The 22,323-nt window shown below is 40.1% G+C and overlaps 1 pseudogene; it reads left to right on the top strand.

Moving 5' to 3' along the window:
- Positions 1 to 6,602: 6,602 nt before the first annotated feature.
- On the top strand, positions 6,603 to 6,824 carry LOC100431352 (large ribosomal subunit protein eL38-like; annotated as a pseudogene).
- Positions 6,825 to 22,323: the final 15,499 nt, after the last annotated feature.

Genomic DNA, 22,323 nt, shown 5'->3' on the forward strand with positions numbered 1-22,323 from the left:
TTTTTCTATTTTTGTGAAGAATGTCTTTGGTATTTTGATAGGGATTGCATTAAATCTGCAGATTGCTTTGGGTAGTATGGACATTTTAACATTGTTGATTCTTCCAATCCATAAACATGGAATATCTTTCCATTTTTTGGGTGTCTTCTTCAATTTCTTTCATTAATGTTTTAGAGCTTTCTTTTCTTTTCTTTTCTTTCTGAGATAGGGTCTCACTCTGTCACCCAGGCTGGAGTGCAGTGGCACAATCTTGGCTCACTGCAACCTCCATCTCCCAGGCTCAAGCAATCCTCCCACCTCAGCCTCCTGAGTAGCTGAGATTATAGGCATGCACCACCATGCCTGGCTAATGATTTTTTTCTTATATTTTTAGTAGAGACAGGGTTTCTCCATGCTGGCCAGGCTGGTCTCGAATTCCTGGCCTCAAGTGATCCATCCACCCTGGCCTCCCAAAGAGCTGGGATTATAGGCATGAGCCACCACACCCCACTTAGAGTTTTCATTGTAGAGATCTTTTACCTTTTTGGTTAATTCCTAGGTATTTAATTTTGTTTGTGGATATTATAAATGGGATTACTTTTTTGATGTATTTTTTCAGATTGTTCACTATTGGCATATAGAAATGTTACTGATTTTGTATGTTTATTCTGTATTCTGCAACTTTAACCGAATTTTGTTTATCAGTTCTAATAGTTTTTTGGTGGAGTCTTTAGTTTTTTCTGGATATAAGATCATATCTTCTGGAAAGAAGGATAATTTGACTTATTCCTTTCAGCTTGGATGCTCTATTTCTTTCTGTTATCTGATTGCTCTAATTACGACTTCCAGTATTATGTTGAATAACGCTGGTAAAAGTGGGCATCCTTCTCATGTTCCAGATCTAAGAGGAAAAGCTTTCAGTTATTCCCCATTTAATATGATAACAACTGTGGGTCTATCATACTTGGCTTTTATTACGTTAAGGTATGTTTCTTCTATACCCAGGTCTTTGAGGTTTTTTTTTTATCATGAAGCGTTGGGGAACTTTATCAAATGCTTTTGCAGCATCAAGTGAAATGATTATATGGTTTTTGTCCTTCAATGTGATATGATGTATCACATTGATTGATTTGCATATGTTGAACCATCCTTTTATCCTTGGGATGAATCTCACTTGGTTATGATGAATGATCTTTTTAATGTATTGTTGAATTTTGTTTGCTGGATATTTTGTTGAGGATTTTTGCATCAATATTCATAAGAGATATTGGCCTATAGTTTTCTTTTTTTGATGTGTCCTTGTCTGGTTTTGGTATCAGGGTAATAACTAGCCTTGTAGAATGAGTTTGGAAGTATTAACTCTTACTCTATTTATTGGAACAGTTTGAGTAGGATTGGTATTACTTCTTTAAATGTTTAATACAGTTTAGCAGTGAAGCCATTGGGTCCTGGGGTTTTCTTTACTGGGAGATATTTTATTGCGGCTTTGATCTCATTACTTTTTATTGGTGAGTTCAGGTTTTGAATTTCTTCATGGTTCAGTCTTAGTAGGTTGTTGTGTCTAGGAATTTGTACATTTCTTCTAGATTTTCCAATTTATTGGCATATAGTTGCTCACAGTAGCCACTAATGATCCTTTGACTTTCACAGTATCAGTTGTAATGTCTCCTTTTTCATCTCTGATTTTATTTATTTGAGTCATCTCTCTTTTTTTCTTAGTCTAATTTAAAGACTTGTCAATTTTGTTTATCTTTTCAAAAAACCAGCTTTTTGTTTCACTGATCCTTTTTATTTTGAGACACAGTCTCACTATGTTGTCTGGGCTGGAGTGCAGTAACATGATCACAGCTCACTGTAGCCATGACCTCCTGGGTTCAGGTGATCCTCCCACCTCAACCTCCTGAGTAGCTGGTCAGAGGTGTATGTATGCCATCACACCTGACTAATATTTTGTACTTTTTGTACAGGTGGGTTTTTGCCATGTTTCCTAGGCTGGTGTTAAACTCCTGAGCTCAAGCCATTCCCCTGCCTTGGCCTCCCAAAGTGCTACAATAAAATTCGAGGCATGAGCCACTATGCCTGGCTAATATTTTGTATGATTTTCTTCATTTCAATTTTATTTATTTCTGTTCTGATCTTTATTATCTCGTTTCTTCTACTAATTTTTGCGTTTGGTTTGCTCTCACTTTTCTAGTTCTTTAAGATGTATCATTAGGTTATTTATTTAAAGTTTTTCTTCTTTTTTGATATAGGCACTTAAAGTTATAAATTTCCCTGTTAGTACTGCTTTTGATGTATCCTATAGGTTCTGTTTCTATTATCATTTGTTTCAAAAAATTTTCAATTTCCTTCTTAATTTCTTCATTGACCCACTGGTCATTCAGGGGCATATTGTTTAATTTCTATGTGGTTGTACAGTTTCCAAAATTCCTCTTGTTATTAATTTGTGGTTTTATTCCACTGTGGTCAGAGAAAATGCTTGATATTATTGTAATTTTTAAAATATTTTAAGACTTATTTTGTGACCTAGCATATGGTCTATCCTTAAGAATGATCCACATGCTGAGAAGAAAAATGTGTATTCTGCTGCCATTGGATGAAACATTCTGTAAATATCTATCAGGTCTATTTGTTCTATAGTGCACATTAAGTCTAATTTTTTTATTGTTGATTTTCTCTCTGGGAGATCTGTCCAATGAGGAAAGTGAGGTGTTGAAGTCTCCAGCTATTATTTTGTTGGGGGTCTATCTCTTTTTTTTAATCTCTAATAATAATTGCTTTATATACGTGGCTGCTCCAGTGTTGGATGCATATATACTTACATTTATTATATCCTCTTGATGAATGGACCCCTTTATCATTATGTAATTACTTTCTTGGCTCTTCTTACAGTTTTTGTCTTGAAATATGTTTTCTATAATATAAATATAGCTACTCCTGCTCTTTCTTGGGTTCCATTTGCATGGAATATTTCTTTCCTTCCCTTTATTTTTCAGTCTATGTGTATCTTTGTAGGTAGAGTGTGTTTCTAGTAGGCAACAGATCACTGGGTCCTGTTCTTTCATCCATTTAGCCACTCTGTTTCTTTTGATTGAAGAGTTTAGTCCATTTACATTCACTATTACTGTTGATAACATTGGACTTACTCCTGCCAGTTTGTTATTTATTTTCTCATTGTTTTGCAGTCTTCTTTTCCTTTTTTCCTTCCTGTCATTCTTAAAGTGAAGGTGATTTTCTCTGGTGGTATGATATAATTTCTTGCTTTTTTATTTTTTGTTTATCATTGTATGTTTTGCAATTTGAAGTTACCATGAGTGTTGCAAATACTATCTTACAGCCCATTATTTTAAGCTGGTGATAACTTAAAACTGATTGCATAAACAAGCAAACAAACGCACAAAAAGAAAACTAAAGAAGGGCTACACTTCAGTTTTGTCCCCCCACTTTTTAACTTTTTGTTGTTTCTCTTTATGTCTTACTGTTCTGTCCATGTCTTGAAAAATTGTTGTAGTTATTATTTTTTATTAGTTCATCATTTAGTCTTTCTACTTAAGTTGATAGAAGTTTATACACCACAACTACAGTGTTATACTATTCTGTGTTTTTCTGTGTCCTTAATATTACCAGTGAGTTTTGTACCTTCAGATGATTTCTTCTTGCTCATTAATATCCTTTCATTTCAGATTGAAGACCTCCCTTTAGCATTTCTTGTAAGACAGGTCTGATGTTGATGAAATCCTTCAGTTTTGTTGGTCTGGGAAGGTCTTTATTTCTCCTTCATGCTTAAAGGATATTTTTGCCAAATATACTATTCTAGAATGAAAGATTTTTCTTTCAGCACTTCAAATATGTCATACCAGTTTCTCCTGGCCTGTAAGGTTTCCACTGCAGTTTGCTGTTAGATGTATTGGAGTTCTATTGTATGTTATTTATTTCTTTTCTCTTGCTGTTTTTAGAATTTGTTCTTTATCCCTTGGGAGTTTAATTATTAAATGCCTTGAGGTAGTGTTCTTTGGGTTAAATCTGCTTGATATTCTATAACCTTCTTGTACTTGAATGTTGATATCTTTCTCTTGGCTTGGGAAGTTCTCTGATGTTATCCCTTTGAATAAACCTTCTATTCCTATTTCTTTCTCTACCTCTTCTTTAAGGCCAATAACTCTTAGATTTGCTTTTTTGAGACCATTTTCTAGATCTTATAGGTCTGCTCATTGCTTTTCATTCTTTTTATTCTTTTTTCTCTCTGCATATTTTCAAATAGCCTATCTTCAAGCTCACTAATTCTTTTTTCTGTTTGATCCATTCTACTATTAAGATATTCTGATGCATTCTTCAATATGTCAATTGCACTTTTCAACTCTAGAATTTCTGCTTGATTCTTTTTAATTATTTCAGTCTCTTTGTTAAATTTATCTAACAGAATTCTGAATTCCTTCTCTGTGTTATCTTGAATTTTAGTTTCCTCAGAAGAGGTATTTTGAATTCTCTCTCTGTAAGACCATATATCTGTTTCTCCAGGCTTGGTCCCTGGTGACTTATCTAGTTCATTTAGTGGTGTCATGTTTTCCTGGATGTTATTGATGCTTGTAGATGTTTGTTGGTGTCTGGGCATTGAAGAGTTAGGTATTTATTGTAGTCTTCACAGTCTAGGTTTGTGTCTTTCCTTCTTGGAAAGGCTTTCCAGATATTCAAAGGGACTTGTGCCTAGTCCCAATAATACTGTAGTTTTTGTAGACTCACAGAGGTACCACCTTGGTCGTCTTTAATATAATCTGGAAGAATTCTCCAGATTACCATACAAAGACTCTTGTTCATTTTCCTTACTTTCTCCCAAACACACAGAGTCTTTCTCTCTGTTCTGAGCCACCTGGAACTGGGAGTGTGGTGATGCAAGCTCTCCTGTGGCCGCCACTACTGGGACTGCACTGGATCAGACTTGAAGCCAGCACAGCACTGAGTCTTGTTCAAGGCCCTTCCCTTCAGGGTAGTGAGTTCCCCAAGGCCCTAGGCATGTCCAGAGATGCTGTCTGGGAGTCAGGATTTGAAGTAAAAAACCTTAGCAAATTACCTGATTCTCTATTTTATGGCAGCTAAGCTGGCACTCAAATCACAATACAAAGTCCCTCCCACTCTTCCCTTCCCTTTTCACAGGCAGAGGGACCTCTCTCTGTGGCCACCACCACCACCAACCCATGAGGGATTCTGCCACGCCACTGCTGATGTCGCTTAAAGCCCAAGTGCTCTTCAGTCAGCTTGTGATGGATGCTGCCAGGCCTGGGACTCACCCTGCAAGCAGTGGGCTCCCCTTTTGCCCAGGGCATTTCCAGAAATGTAATCCAAGAGCCTAGGCCTGGACTCAGGGACTCCAAGAACCTGTTCTACCCCACCTTGGCAGAGCTGGTACCTAGGGTGCAAGACAAAGTCACATTTACTTTTCCCTCTGCTTTTCTCAAACAGAAGGAGTCCCCCACCATAGTCGCCACAGCTGGGAATGTGTGGCATTTCCCCTGAAGCCGGCATGTCTCAGAGCCCAAGGCCCATTGCGTACTCCCTGGATATCACTGCTGGTTATTCAGGGCCCAAGGGCTCTTTTGTTAGCAGATGATAAATCCTGCTTGGACTTCTCTTTCCCTTTAAGAAAGAGGGCGCCCTTTTGGCCCAGGGTGTGTCTTGAAAAGTGGTTTGGGAGCTAGGGTCTGGAATAGGGCCTTCACGACTCTACCTGGTACACTATCCTACTGTGACTGAGCTGGTATCCAAAATGCAAGACAAAGTCCTCTTTATTCTTCACTCTGCCCTCCTCAAGCAGAAGGAAGGAGTCACTTTCATTGCTTCGAGCTGTACTGCCTGGAGTTGGGGGGAGGAGTAGCACAAGCACTTCCTTAGCTGTGCCCGCTGGTGTCTCCCTAGGTCACCTAGTTCTCACTAGGTACCAACCTAGTTCGCTGGCTCTCAGCCCAGCCTTGCACTAGGAGTTGCCTAGGAATTGCAGTCCTTGTGTCCTAGACTGCCTTTCAAGTTTACCTAGGCCCTCAGAGCACTTCAGCCTGCAGTAGCGAGGCTTGCTGAAAAACTCAATTCTTACTGCTGGGATGAGCGATTCCTTCTGGCTAGGGCTATTCCAAGTGCTCCCTCTGGTGTGCAGGTGCTGGTTGAGACCAGCAAGGCTTTATTCTCCACTGTGACAGGGCAGCACCCAGTTGAATGTAAAATCCCCAAGTTGCTGCATTTTCCCTCCCCAAAGTGCGCAGATTCTCTTTCTCTCTGAACCTCTTTCTGCTGCCAGCAGATGGGGGAAGTGTGGTGTCCATGATTCAAGACTGTGTCTCCTGCCCTCCTCAATGCCTCTTTCAGTGATATGAAGTTAAAAGCAGGTACCATGATTCCTCACCTAATTTTTGGTTCTTGGGATGGTGCTTTTCCATGGGCAGGTAGTTATTAAAATTTGGTGTTCCAGTAAAAGGGATGAAAGGTGTAGGATTCTACTCCACCATCTTGCTCTGCCCCTAACAATAATTTTTGTTATAAAGTAAGATGTTATTATCTCAGAGATAACACAAAATTAGGACAGTTTTATCTCCATAAAATCAAGGATGAATCTGTGCCGGGTGCACCTTATCGCCATGCCTCAGAAAATTGAGGAAATCAAGGGTTTTCTGCTTACAGCCTGGTGAAAGGATGCCAAATCTGTCAAGATCAAGAAAAATAAGGACAATGTGAAGTTTAAAGTTCCATGCAGCAGATTCCTTTATATCCTGATCATCACTGACAAAGAGAAGGCAGAGAAACTGAACTGGTCCCTGCCCCCTGGTTTGGCAGTGAAGGAGCTGAAATGAACCAGACACACTGATCTAAACTGTATTAAAATATTAAAAATCCTTTAAAACAAGAAAGCAAGGATGATTCAACATCAGAAAATGAGCCAATGTAACTCACCACATGAATACACTAAAGGAGAAAAACTATAGGATGATCGTAATAGAACCAGAAAAAGCATTGGATAAAATTCAATAACTTCATGATTAAAAATCAACACTGTTAGAAAATCAGGTCTGACAGAGAATGTTCTAATTTATAAAGGTCATGTGACAAATACCTACAATAAACATTATATTTGCTGGAAAGATTGTAGGATTCCATCTAAGATAGAAAACCCCCAAAGCACTAATCTGAGGCTAAAATTGACGGATTTAATTACATCAAAATAAGCTTTTCTGTTTCATGAAAATAGCCATGGATAAAAGTAACAGAGAACTGATGAGGAGTTTGGGAATTCCAGTAGAAATCTAGTAAAAGGAAAAAATCATGTGATTCATGAGAAAAAGAAACTAAAATGATAATTTTTAAATGATATCTAACTTATGACAAGATGCTCAAACTCGTTTAGGGTTTGTAAGAGATGAAAATGTAAACAATAGTGACTTCAAATCTATCAGATTAGCACAATTTACAAAGCTGGAACTCAAGCCAAGTGTTGCAGGGAGATGGGGATGGGGGACATAAAGATCCTCATGCAGTGCTGTTGGGGATGTGGACTGTTGCAGCCACACTGGAAAGCCTCTGGTCCTATTTGGTCAAATTAAGAGTATGCATATCCTCTGACCCAGCAATCCAGATGGGGAATCCAGAAGATTGTTGTGGGTGGGATATCTGGGTTCTCGTCCTAGAGAAAGTCTCACACAGGTCTATAATGGGGCATATATGAAGATGTTCATTGTTTTTCAGGGAGGTGTCAGCAATCTGTGGTTTCTTACTGAGTGACTGGAGAAGCGCTTGTACTGGATGTGCACTAGGGAGTATTATTAAGCAGTTAAACAACAGACTTGATATATGTGCAGCAACATGAAGAGACTTGAAACCGGATTGCTGAGTGAAAAAGTGAGGAATAGAATGAAGTGTATGATAACACACAATTTGTGTACATTGAAAGTACTTTCATACAAGACATCAATCTTTGTTATATAAGAAATCCATAAATACATGCATACTGAGCCTTGCATGGATCAATGAGAATAGTGAATCATGAGCTGAGGATTTTGATTTGAAATCTAACATTGAATTTACAAAGGAAGGGAGGGAAGAAGAAGGCAGGAAGAAATCCCATGGGGCCAGTTGGTGTCTGGTGAGGCTATCTTAAGTGTGGTCTCCAAAGAGGGTCGTCCATCATCTTGCTCTACAAGGATGGCCTCTAGGAATTACTTTTTGAAGGAGTAATTGAAAGAGGGGAATTCAAGATGGATCCATCCATGGAAAATTCCAACCAGAAGGGAAGTGTTAAGATCAGGTGTCCAGAGATTGACGGGCTAAGTCTGGGAATCCTATTTAGCTTGTCAGGTGTTAGAAAGAGAGAGACCCCTGCAGATTTGGAAAGAGAGACCTGTAAAGCTGATCCATGGGGTTCCGTCAGAGGGCGGTGAGGGATACAGGAAAGACATCTCTGAATCAAGTGTGCAGATGTTGTGAGGCAGGGAGGACGCTCCCTATTCACAGTGCTGGCAGCCCACACTGGCTCAAAGAGGCCAAATGTGCCTCAGTGTATTGGGGATGGAGGGTTTATTGTAGAAACAGTAACTTAAAGTGAATTTAAATGTAAAGTAAGGCACAGAGGTATATAGTTATGAGAACTCAAGTTCTGATAAAAGAAATGATAAGATTGTACATGTTCTGAAACACTTCCCTAAAGGACCTGAAGAGCTCAGCAAGTAAGGCTCCAGGTAATGCACTGAAACAATTCTCTGATATAAAAATACTTACAGCCAATCTCTGTTTGTTTTTATTTTTCTATAAACAAAATCATGCTTGGATATTTCTTTCTAACGTCCCTTCCTGTGTATGTATCTATAGCTATCAATTATGTTCCAGAAGAATAGGCTTTAAAAATTTTTCTTATCTTGGATCCCTATATTCTAGGCTAGAGGGCCCTGAAATAATTTATTTTAACTATTCATATTGCTGGTCTTTAAGGACCAGTAGGTGCTTAGCATGTCACCATGGAAACCAGTGCAAGTGCTGCCAGATTTTATCGATCTTTTCTATCTAAAACTGTCCTGCTGGTTTGACTGTTAAAGATGGGAGACCCAGACAGTGGCCAGGATGAATTCCAAATATAACCCAATGATCCCAAGAGTCTAGAAATGTCACATTGAAAAGCAACATAACCAGCTGGCTGGCTGTCCCTCAGGGATTCCTGTACATGGATGCTTTGGAAAAAAGAGCCTCCATAGATCCCTTAAGCTGAGTCTTCCTCCTTCCTTGGCAGGGTGAGAAATAACTTCCCTTGTCCGCACCTAGACCTTACTGCTGTACCTTTTCAGAATAGGTAAGGGATATTCATTCTGCAACCTTTGGGGCTCCATCTTTACAGAGATGCCTTTTGTGGCACATTGTATGTAGACAGCCAGCCCAGGGCCTTGAACCAAGAGTCTTGGCAACTATCATAGTGAGATGTGGATATATATTTTTAAAGTAGCTTGATAGAAACAGACATTCACTTACTCAGTTTTTACAGGAAAGAAACACACTGTTCATCCAAGGTGGATTAAAAAATATATAGTGCAAAATTCTACATATGTTGTTAAAAATTATCCCATGTGCAATTACAAGCTTAATATACCATCATCCTTAACATCACAATGGGCCTCAACCTGCTCACCACCCCAGACATTCCTGCCAGATGGCATGTTCTGTGAGGAGGACCAATGCCAGCTTTGCTAATGCTCATCACCCCTGGCCCAATGCAGCCCAGGACCACCGAAGGACTCAATGAATATTTAGACATCATCCCTCTTGCTACTCTGGACTGTAGTTGGCTCTTGAATAAATGAGTGAATAACACCTTGCTGACTAGTTCTCTTTTAAATTAGTTGTTGATGCAGTAGTTCTCAGACTTTTGGATTTCTCAGACCAGTAACATTTCAAAACTATACATAATGATGGTAAATTAGAGTTTGCGAAATAAGGACTAATAACAAAACAGAATGAAATAACACATAAACACCTCTATGATGACCACTTCCTAGAAGAAGCTTTTTCTTTCTTTTTTTAACTTTAGAAAAAATCTTGTACCATAAAAAGGCAGAAAAGATCTAATTTGAGAATAAAAATAAGTTCTTTAAATCTATCAAATTTAGATTTTTAGGCTGGGCGTGGTGGCTCACATCTGTGATCCCAGCACTTTGGGAGGCTGAGGTGGGGGGATCACCTGAGGTCAGGAGTTCGAGACCAGCCTGGCCAACATGGTGAAACCCGATCTCCACTAAAAATACAAAAAAAAAAAAAATTAGCTGGGTGTGGTGGTGGGCACCTGTAATCCCAGCTACTCGGGAGGCTGAGGCAGGAGAATTGCTTGAACTCAGGGGGCGGAGGTTGCAGTGAGCCGAGATTGCATCATTATACTCCAGCCTGAGCAACAAGAGTGAAACTCCATCTTAAAAAAAAAAAAATTTAGCTTTCTGAAAGACTTTTTATAATGTCCTTATTTTTTGCTTTTCATCACAGACCAGTGAAAACTTTGTCATGGATCAGGACTTGTTCTTTGACCAGTGTTTGGAAACCAAATATCAATGAACTATTTGCCTAAAATATTTTCAGGACTAAATCATTTTCTACTTTTGTATTCTCTGCCTAGTGTTGTATTAGTTGGTTTCTAGTTTCAACATTAAAAAAACTATTCATTCCTTTTAGATAAAAGAGATCTATATTCTTCCCCTCTGTAGGTTGATTATTGGCTTAAAATACTTTCTGTTGTTATTATTTCCTTCTTTTTTCTTCTCTGTCTTGTGCTATCTGATTTTTTCCTATTTTATGGAGAATGGCTTTACAAGGTAAGGTATCCCTCTTCCCTTTGTCGTCTTTGAAACTTATTGCTACCATCTGATATCCTCCTAATTCCTTTTACTCAAGGAGCTTAACGTGCTTTGCATAGTATCCCTTAATCTTCTAATCTAATATTTTCTACTTGGTGGAGGAGGAGGCAGGCATGTAACAAGGCCTAGCTTTGGTGATTTGGGTGTAAAACATTTTCTATCAACTTCTTCTAAATTGCGAACTTCTCCTTGGAGGCTATGAAGTTGAGTAATGGGTTCAGGTTGCTTGGGGGACACTTGAATACGGTTCTCTAACTCCTGGCTTCGGTATCCAGAGGCTATTGCTGCCTTTACAAAACTGCTTGGCTGACTAGGTCCTGGGAGAGTTTGTCCCTCTAGTGGTTCCATCTCATTTTTGCAGGGAATAATGTGCCTATCTACCAGAAAATATTTACTGTTAAAAAAAGATAAATGTATTGCTCATGGTAAGAAAAGAATACCATTAAAGGTGTTATTTCTTCTTATAAAATCAATTTTGTGATAGGGGTACTCAGCATTTTGCTTTCTTTTTCCTGGAAAGGAGTGAACCCTCACTGTTTCTGAGAAGACGTCAAAGATAGCAAACCGTGCTAAGAACACCACCTAGCGTTTAACTTTGAAGTGACTGCTTGCAGTACCAGGCGACACTATTAATTTTAAGCTTTCTTCATCTGCTAATAAGAGGAAATGGTCCACTGTGTTGATTGTTCATTTTGATTTTTGTTTTGAAATTGAAATTACCTGTGATCTTAGCTTTTGAATACTAATATTATGTATGTTTTTATTTTCCAGATAAGCACATGAGCACATGATTTGGTTTTGTTAGTTTTAAAAGAGGATTGACTTTGAAGTTCAGGCTCAGTGCTCCTGAAAATTGATGAATTAGGTCTCTGATTTCATCATGTCCAACAAGCCTTCCCTGACCTTTCTTCCAAACTGATTTTCTGCTGTATGGCAGTAGCCCCATCTTTCCGTTTTTTAAGACTATGCATAGACATCATTACCCTTGCTACTCTGGACTATAATTGGCTCCTCACTGTTTCTCATGCAATCGGGAACACATTCCTCGTGGGTATGTACCAGGTTTCAAGACCTGTGCTGTATCCTGAACCTAGCACATGGAGATGCTTGATCAATATAGTTGAATGAAATGAAGGAATGAATATAAGAAAAAGTTTTTCTAAATAAGATGATAAGGCAGGATTCATTTTTGTCTTTGTAGTTCTCAGTTTTCTCCTATATTCAGTCAAGTATTCCATCTTGAAATAGCTGAATTTAATCAAACTAACAACTCCATGTAAGATCTTAGCAGGATAACAAAAATCATGGTTTGAGGGCAAAACCTTAAATTCAAAGGTGAATGAAGCTTTGATGATGGTTAGGATACATCTGCCTTTAAAAATTGGATTACCTGCTCTGTCTGGTAAATTTAAGGCAGACATAACTGTTCTTCTTCTGTACCAACATCCCCAAACACCCTGACCTGTTAAAAAAAAAGTGCAGTTTCTCATTTGCAGCAGGGACCAGAGCACAGGAATACAAGAGGAATAGAAATGGGAAGTCTGGAAAAGGCAAAATCTCCTTTTAAGAATGTCCAGGTCTCCTTCCCAGACCCACTGCTGACCTGGGATAAGTTCCTGATTATTCCCTGAAATTAAAAAATGTAGTCTTCTTGTTCCTTAACGAGAGATGCTCCTTCTCCAACCCTGAAGATGTGACACAGGACCAAAGTTATTTTCCTACCTGACGTAGAAGCCTGAGGCCTGGCAGAGCCTACTTCTGTGCCTCTGAGAGCCCAGTTCCTCTGAATCTGACTCAGAAAGCAGCCTTATTTTAACTAGCCAGGCCAGCCTATCCTCTCACTTTCTCCCTACTTAATAGAACCTTGTTTGGGGAAGGAGTAGCCATATATCTATCTGATGTGTGAAAATAATGAAACAAAGAAAAATCCTCTAAATTTCCCAACCTCCTTTGCACATAGAAGTAGCCAAGTTTTGGCTGGTGAAATATAAGCAGAAGTTGTTGAGAAGAACTTCCTAGAGAAGCTCCTTAAAAAGGGGTTGACTCCCATGGCCCACTGTTTTGTCCCCTGCTCTTCTCATTCTTCTTGTCTGGAACTTGAACAGGATGGCTAGAACTCTGGCAGCCATCTTGAGGCCACTTAGACAACCTTTAAAGATGACTGAAGAGAAATGTAAAAGGAGTCTAAGTCCCTGGTGAATTGTGAGCTACCATTCCCACCCTGGACCTCCTATGTCTGCTTTCTTCATTACCTGAGAAAAATAAGTTTCCTAATTTGTTTAAACCTATGTTTTGGGGGGACCTCTTTTACTTGGCGCTTAACACAATTCTTAACTGATACAAAGGCCTTTAGTAAAAAACATACTTATATTTAAAATCTGCTTAGCTCTCATATTCAATCTGTTCCTATAGTCATTAGAAAAAAAGTGTTGTGCAAAAGCCAAAATTGACAAATGGGATCTAATTAAACTAAAGAGCTTCTGCACAGCAAAAGAAACTACCATCAGAGTGAATAGGCAGCCTACAGAATGGGAGAAAATTTTTGCAATCTACTCATCTGACAAAGGGCTAATATCCAGAATCTACAATGAACTCAAACAAATTTACAAGAAAAAACAAACAACCCCATCAAAAAGTGGGCGAAGGATATGAACAGACACTTCTCAAAAGAAGACATTTATGCAGCCAAAAGACACATGAAAAAATGCTCATCATCACTGGCCATCAGAGAAATGCAAATCAAAACCACAATGAGATACCATCTCACACCAGTTAGAATGGCAATCATTAAGAAGTCAGGAAACAACAGGTGCTGGAGAGGATGTGGAGAAATAGGAACACTTTTACACTGTTGGTGGGACTGTAAACTAGTTCAACCATTGTGGAAGTCAGTGTGGCGATTCCTCAGGGATCTAGAACTAGAAATACCATTTGACCCAGCCATCCCATTACTGGGTATATACCAAAAGGATTATAAATCATGCTGCTATAAAGACACATGCACACGTATGTTTATTGCGGCACTATTCACAATAGCAAAGACTTGGAACAAAGCCAAATGTCCAACAATGAGAGACTGGGTTAAGAAAATGTGGCACATATACACCATGGAATACTATGCAGCCATAAAAAAGGATGAGTTCTTATCCTTTGTAGGGACATGGATGAAGCTGGAAACCATCATTCTCAGCAAACTATCGCAAGGACAAAAAACCAAACACTGCATGTTCTCACTCATAGGTGGGAATTGAACAATGAGAACACATGGACACAGGAAGGGGAACATCACACACCAGGGCCTGTTGTAGGGTGGGGGAAGGGGGGAGGGATAGCATTTGGAGATATACCTAATGTTAACTGACAAGTTACTGCGTGCAGCACACCAACATGGTACATGTATACATATGTAACAAACCTGCACGTTGTGCACATGTACCCTAAAACTTAAAGTATTAAAAAAAAAAAAAGAAAAAAGACAATAAAGAAAATTAATTAAAAAAAAGAAAGAAAAGAAAAAAACTGTTGTGGAGTTTGGAATAATTTTCCAGAGAACCGATGGGCCCATGATTTGGGGAAGACGAAAGACTGATCTTTTTGAAAAAGGAGCCATCCACATGTAATATCTATCCTGAGGAATGAAAAATTCTTAGAGAGGCTAGTAGAGCAAATAGTTTAGCTAGGATTGGGTCAACCATTTGGAACAGTATTGAATCAGTTGTAGAGGGTGGAAGTTCTTTTCATCTCAGGATAATTAATCCCATGTGCAATGTTGGACAAAATTACCTGATCCTAATTAGCAAGAGTCATGTGGCCTTCAAAATATGATTTATGCTATAAAATTGAAAGAAATTACATACACAGTCCTCAATGGAAGATCATGTCTCACAATTTCTCTTGCAGGGAAAAGGTGGTTAGGAATATGAGATTTGGAAGAATATGAGATTAGGGGTCATATTCACCTGGGTTCGAGCCTGGCTCAGTTCATTATTTTGACACAATTATTTACATTGCTAAACCCGTATTCTCATCTATAGATTGGGGTATATACTCATAGTCCCAACTTAAAGGGTACTTGTAAGGATTAAATGAGGTTTACTCATACTTACTGAACCTCCTGGTATATGAGCAGGTGCTTAATACAAATATGAACACCAATAAAAGTTCAATGTGGGCACTTTCGCTCCCAGAACCTCCAGTGTTTAGCCAGTTCTCCTATGGCCTGGACACAGGTGGTAAGGTTATTCTTCGGGATCTATTGATTTGGTTACCAGGGAAATCACTCCCAAAGGCTTACACCCTTGGCTCTAGCTCAGTCAGACAGTACAGTCTTACTGCTGAGAATACCAGAGCCCTTAGCTCTCCAGACTTTGTTTAATTGGTTTAGTTGCCTGGAGCAAAGCTTCTCTTTACCACACCCCCTTGACTTCTTACCCTTCCAGACCCCAGCTCATGCATTACTTCCTGTCTTAGCTTTACCTTGGTACCCACGAATAACAACAAGTGAGTCCCTCCTAGAAAACATCAGGCATACTTTCTCTGAGCCTTTACAATTATTTGTATCCCCTGCCAGGCTGTGTGCTCCTGAAAGGCAGGGATGATGAGTTATTCATCTTCATCTCCCAACACTTACTTTATACCTGGCATGTAGTAGGCCATCAGCAAATGTTTATAGGAACAAAATGTTCAACGTTGTGAACATTTATTGCTCCTGGATGGAATGAGAGAGAGCTTTTCCATCTCTCAGCCTTCAATGTTATGTTTTATTTCAGCTAAATCCCCAGAAAGAGCATTACAAAGAGAGAGAAGCAACACTGGGGTAATGACCTTTCCACGGGTCTAAGCACACGAGAGAGAAGCAGGGAGGTGTCAGTTGTTAAATAATCAATGCAAGAAGCCCTTGAATGAGGCAGAAGGAAAGTTCTCTAGGGACACTTCAGACGGCCAATATGAAGCTGTGGTTTTGGATGAGTTTGGCTAATTACTTTGTGCTTTGATAAAGATAGCGCCCCCTCAAGAGTACTCATGGAGAGGCAATGTCCCCCAACCTCCAGATTTTATATGGATGGAACTTCGAAGCAACCACTGCTAATTTTTGCCTTCCCAATCCCCTGCCATGATTGTTTTAAAGAATAAATAATACACAAATTTCAAACACGTGTGAAGATGGCACAGATCTATAGCATCACATTACATCTCAAATAATAGGTCCTTGGAGACACAGAGGTCAATCTTATTGAGGGAGCAGCTGTTTCATTTAAGAATGTATCTATGCGTGTGTGCATGGCACTCTGGTGGGAGGTCCTTACTGAGATCTTTTTCTGCCCTGGAGGTTACACAGAGTAGAGATAGTGTCCTGGTGGAAGAAGCCTCTGCATTTTTCTAGGGCCAAGTTCAAATAAGAGGTAATTCTTGATGTTAGACTCTCTAGTTCCAGAAGTGAGAGATGCTGGCTGAGGTTGGGTCCTGCTCAACAAGAGATATAAGGGGGAGGTCAAGGCCAAGCTTCTTTTCTCGGGGGCACACTAAAGACAGGTCAGTCCTTCATTTCTATTTCCTTCTGGGGATAAGAGGGTGAACATAAATGGTTTCTCTTCCCAAAGTCCAGAGAAGGCAGCTTCCCAAATTACCAGCTGTGAGTGACATTTCTTCTCCTGGCTAACCAGCCACCAGATTTTCTGACCTACCCTGTGTTATTTGAGAAGGGCACAACCAGGCAGAGAAGAATGGGAAAAACCACTCTCTCAGGATTCTGGTTTCTGATAAGCCCAGAAGATGTGATGAGCCTGGCCCCAGATTGGGGCAGCAGATAATGTGTGGGTTTGGTGACCCCAGGTGTATTAATCCCTTCTCACACTGCTATAAAGAACTATCTGAGACTGGGTAATTTATGAAGAAAACAAATTTAATTGACTCACAATTCTGCAGGCTTAACAGGAAGCATGACCGAGAGGCCAAGAAACTTACATTCATGGTGGAAGGCGAAGGGGAAGCAAGCACTTTCTTCACATAGTGGCAGGAGAGAGAGAGAGAGCAAAGGGGGAAGTGCCACATACTTATAAATTATCAGATCTCGTGAGAACTCACTCACTATCACGAGAACAGCGTAGGGAAATCCACCCCCATGATCCAATCACCTCCCACCAGGTCCCTGCCCCAACACTTTGGGAATTACAATTCAACATGAGATTTGGGTGGGGACACAGAGCCAAACCATATCACCAAGCTTGCTGGGGATTGCCAGGGGGATAACAAAAGAGGCATGCTCTATCAGGAAAATGTGGCTGTGAGGACAGCGCTTGTGGATTAAAAGTAGATAGAGTCAAGTATCTCATTCTTAGAGATTGTTACAATTTCCATCAGTAACCATGGAGGAGACTATAGTCTAGAAGATAGATTAGTGGCCACAAGTTTACAGAAAGCGAGTCCCTTAGTTCGGGCCACTATAATAAATTATCATAGACTGAGTGGCTTATAAACAACAGAAATTTATATCTCAGAGTTATGGGGGCTGGACGTCTGAGATCAGGGTGCCAACATGGGTGGGTTCTGGTGAAGATCTTCTGGGTTGCAGACTGGAATCTTTTTGTTGTGTCGTCACATAGAAGACAGAGGGCGAGGGAGTTCTCTAGTGTCTTTAAAAAAAAACGGGCATTAATCCCTCCACCCTCATGACCTAACCACCTCCTAAAGGCCCCACCTTCAAAGAATATCACATTAGGGGTTAGGATTTTAACATATGAATTTTTGGGGAAGGAGGCAAACATTCAGTCCATAACAGTGGGCAAATAACTTAATCACGACCAGCCTCAAAGGGAAACTTTCCCCTACTCGCCTCCCTGCCCAGTGCCGGAGAAGTATTAATAACTGTTGGAAAGATGTCGGAGGGAAAAAAATGAGCCACACACCCCCCTATGCAGGGAAGGGGAGCAGCTTTGAATCAAATGCAACATTGAAAATTTAAAATGCATAGGTCTTCATAACCAGATGAGACTGTTTCAATTACCGAAAATGAATAAAAACTTATAGAATTGGATTAAGATGCTTTAAGGGTAGCCACCACCCAGTGGAAAAATGGGGACTTTAATAGAAAACAGTGAGAGCAGTTAACTGGAAAATAAAATAAAATAATTCACACTTATATGCCAATGAATCAAATTCCTTCCTAAACTGGTTACATATGTACATATGTAAACATTTATACTCTGCTTTTTCTAAAAGTCATTTAAGGCCATTTTTAAAGATGAGGGTCAATTTAAATTTGTTTATTTATAGATGAGCCTCAAATATCTGTGCCCAGTGACCGTGACTAGTTTTGAATTAAGAACTTCTTTGGAGCATGAACTTTGTCTGCTAAACCTGAGTAGCACCCAGCTCAGAACCTTAGCACAAGGGGCCATGACAAAAAGCCTTTTGATGAGAATAACGACAATGCCTGCACTAACCACGTAAGAGTTAATAATTTTCATTGTAAGTAGGCTGGTGTTAATGCGTTTGTATTTTCTATAAGTAGTGAAATGTCTGCAGAAATCTGTCCCAGATGTGATCTTCCCGACAGTTGCCTGGATGTGTTCACCGACTGTTACAGGGATTTGGGGAGGGGATCGACTTCTCCCTGACGGTGATGCCTCAGTAAGTTAGCAATTACACCACACCATCCCTGGAGCTGCTTGCTAAAGGCAATGGAAGAAACCTTTCTGGAGGAGGGAGTTTAATTTTTCAAAATTTTGAAATAAACGCAGATTTACAGGAGGGAAAATAGTACAGAGAGTTCCCATATAATCTTCACCCAGCTTTGTCTAATGTTAATGTCTTACATATTGATAATACATTTGTCAAAACTGAGAAATTAGCAAGGGTAGAATCCTGTGAGCTAAATAAAGACTTTACCTAGTTTATTAATCTGTCTTCACGCTGCTGATAAAGATATACCTGAAACTGGGTAATTTATAAAGAAAAAGATGTTTAATGGACTCACAGTTCCATGTGGCTAGGGAGGCCTCATAATCGTGGTGGAAGGAGAAAGACACCTCTTACATGGCAGCAGACAAGAGAGAATGAATATCAAGTGAAAGGGGAACTCCTTATAAAACCATCAGATCTTGTGAGTCTTATTCACTACCATGAGAACAGTACGGGGAAAACTGACCTATGATTCAATTATCTCCTACCTGGTCCCTCCCACAACACGTGGGAATCATGGGAGCTATCATTCAAGATGAGGTTTGGGTGAGGACACAGAGACAAACCATATCACCTAGTTTCTCAGCTAATGCCCCCTTTTTTCTCCAAGACAATCCAAGAAAATTCTCAATCTGGGACACCCCATTGCATTTCGTTGTCAGATTTCCGTAGTTTCAGATGAGATAACTTGTAAACTGAGGAGTCTCTTCTTGAGATTTTGTTCTCTGGTCATCGGCCCTGGTCCCAGGACTAAAGGGCTGAGGCTATGAGCATGGCAGGGGAGACCCCTTCTCTTCCCTGCTAGAATGGTCTTAAGTTGAACGGAAGAATCCCAGAACACACCTGCTGGGGATGCTTGTGTCCTTCTCTACTTTATGAAGTCATCAAAGATAGGTTAATTGGGGTTCCCACAGTTTTCCTTTGGAATTACCTGGCCAAGGTAGACAAGTGTCAGGATTCCAGCTCCGCTGGATTACAGAGACTTTGAAGGACCAGAGACAAAATGGCAGCAGCTGGATTTTATGTCATGGTCATGCCACCTCCCATTCTTCCCTTCCTCTCCTCGCAGCTAGTGCTTCCCTGCATAAGCATTTGCCTCTTTGCTCTCATATCTATCCCTCTCTTCTTTCCTGTTCTGCTCTATATTCAAGAGGACAGTCCTTGCACACTACATGTGCCAAGCTCCTTTGCCAATCGAGGTATGATTAATTCAGCCAACACAGGCACTGTTGGAGATGGAGGAGCAGAAGGGAGAGAGATTCGCCCTCTTTCCTTTAAGCTTTGGGTGTGCAAGTGGCTAGGCAGCCCCACATGGCTGCTTCTCTTGCTGGTGGCCCTGGCTCTGGTCTTTGGCAGTGCCACCTCTGCCCTCTATCTTTCCAGCAGCCGAGGCTGTGGTCACTCCCAGCTGTTGCTGACTTCTTGTGGCTTCAGTGTCCCCTACATTACTTTTCATTTTTTTCCTGCACCGTATGGAACTACCTGGAATGGATTCTGTTCCCCTGACCTGCCTAGTTGGTATATAGACCCATCACTTCTTCTTTCCCATACACTCCTCCTACCTTCTTACTTTCTGAGGCTAGCATAAGGAGAGCTGAAGGACTAAGTCTCACTAAAACTGCTCAAGGGATTTGTTATCGCAGGCAGGAACAGGAAACACTCCATCAGGTAAGGGTTCCAGGGCTCAGTGGCCTGCATGTGGCAGAAAGCTCTATTTTCTTCCTTGGTCTTACGCCCTTGCCAATAACCCTTCATGTGACCTGGTGACAAGCATTGTTCTGTATTAGGTTAAACCAAGGAATTGCTATTTTCTAGTATTTTTGACCTATAAAAATGGCAGTTTCATACGACTTGACCTAATAAAAAAAGAGGTAGATAGGGAAAAGATAACAAATACATTGTTAACAATAATTGATAGCCAATAATAAAGCTAACATTGACTGTGTATTCACCATGCACAAGGCATCATGAGGTGCTTCAAACAGTGGCAATGATTGCAGACCCAGCCAGACACCTGCCCAAGTGCTTAATGTCTATCAAATCATTTAATCTTCAAAACAACCCTGCCGGGGCAGTGCTATTATATTCCATTTTATGAATACAGTACAGAAATGTTAAATAACTTAAGTCACACAGTAAGGGGCAGGCTTGGGATTTGAAACCAGGCAGCTGGCCTCAACCACTACGCTCTATGTTGTCTTGAACTGGATGGGGTTATTTCCATTTTACAGATGAGGAAGCTGAGAAACAGAGAGGTTAAATAATCTACCCTATGTCACATAGCTAGAAATGAGCTAAGATGGCATTAGAACCCAGTGGCACCCAACTCCCAAGCCTAATTGCCTCCCCCCTTCCATGCCTCTCTTGCCCCAGTTTGTCCTTTGAGGTCTCTAACACTCCACTTCACTGGATTCTCTTGTCTTTGCCTACAAAAGGTAATAATGTGTGGATTTCAACACATACCCCTTGCACGCCAATCTTTTGGTGAATTTATTGAGTTTCCTTTACTATGATACCCTGGGGCCTTGCCTGTGTGTGAAACTAATTCAGAAGGAAATTACTGTGGCTTGTATTAAGACCTCTGCCAAGTAAGGGATCAAAGTATCTCTTTCAAATGATACACTAGGCAGAGTCAGACCTATCCTATTCCCTTTATTTTCTTCTTATAAAATTGGGCATTTAATGACCTTGTTTACACAGTGTATAAGTGTTTGTATGTCATATATGCACAGTGCCAAGAAGCACAGACATTATTTCTCTGGGCAACACACTCCATGTCAATTTAGTGGTGATGTAGGGTAAGATCACTGAGGTATCTCTGTCCAAAGATCCAGTGATCTAGGTCAGATGTTAACACAATCAGTGTGGAACTGCAAGGGTGCTGTAGCATTTAAATTAGCCATAAGAGGGCTCCATTTCTTTTCCCCAAATGTCCATAGCGATAATAGCTTTTGGGGCCACAGATGTGAAATGCTATTCCGGACACAGTAATTAAACCACATTTAGTGTAATTTACCAAAAATAAGTGAAATGGTTTGTTTGGTGGAACAATAAAGTCTATCATTTCTTTAACCTCCAAATACAAAGAGGGAAACCTTTTAATAGAATGAATTTGTTTCTCAACAGGCATTCACAGGGATTTATCTCTTTTCTGTCTGGATGATGGCATTTGAAAAACAGTAATTCCATATTATGTTTTCTTAATATTCCTCTCCTTTTTTTTTGCAGTTAAGCATCGTAATAAATATTTCTGAAAAAGTGATTGTAATTGAGATGTCAAATGATCTTGAGCTTCCTTTTTAAGGCTGTATTAATCAGTGTGCAGTCAGGAAACCAAAAACCACATCTGATATTTTAACGGAGGGAATTTAATATGGAGAATTGATCACACAGGTATGGGAGGGTTGAAGGAACAAAAGTAACCATGAAAGGAACCAGTAATTGCTGGAAGTAGCAACTACCCATAGGGCTGAGGAAACAAAGCTCAGGGGAAGGGTCATTGCCTGGCCGTGCAGATATGGCCAGGAGAGTGCAATGAGGGTGGTTCTGTCAATGCTGAAATAGATGGACACTATCAATGCCAGGGTGAGGGGTCCCTGCTCGGGCAGTAGTTGGGAGGAACAGCAGCTTCCTACACTCCAGGCCTTCTGATATCCTGCTAGTGTTCCCTACTATAGAACATAATAGAGAGCCAACTCCCCAAAAGAGAGATCTATAGATAGCCCCAGCATCACTGAACAGAATACAGAAAGGTAGTTTTGGAGCTATGAGGTAATAGCTTAATAATTCACACAGTCTA

Source organism: Pongo abelii, chromosome 3 (genome assembly GCF_028885655.2).
Source record: "Pongo abelii isolate AG06213 chromosome 3, NHGRI_mPonAbe1-v2.0_pri, whole genome shotgun sequence".
Lineage (NCBI taxonomy): Eukaryota > Metazoa > Chordata > Mammalia > Primates > Hominidae > Pongo > Pongo abelii.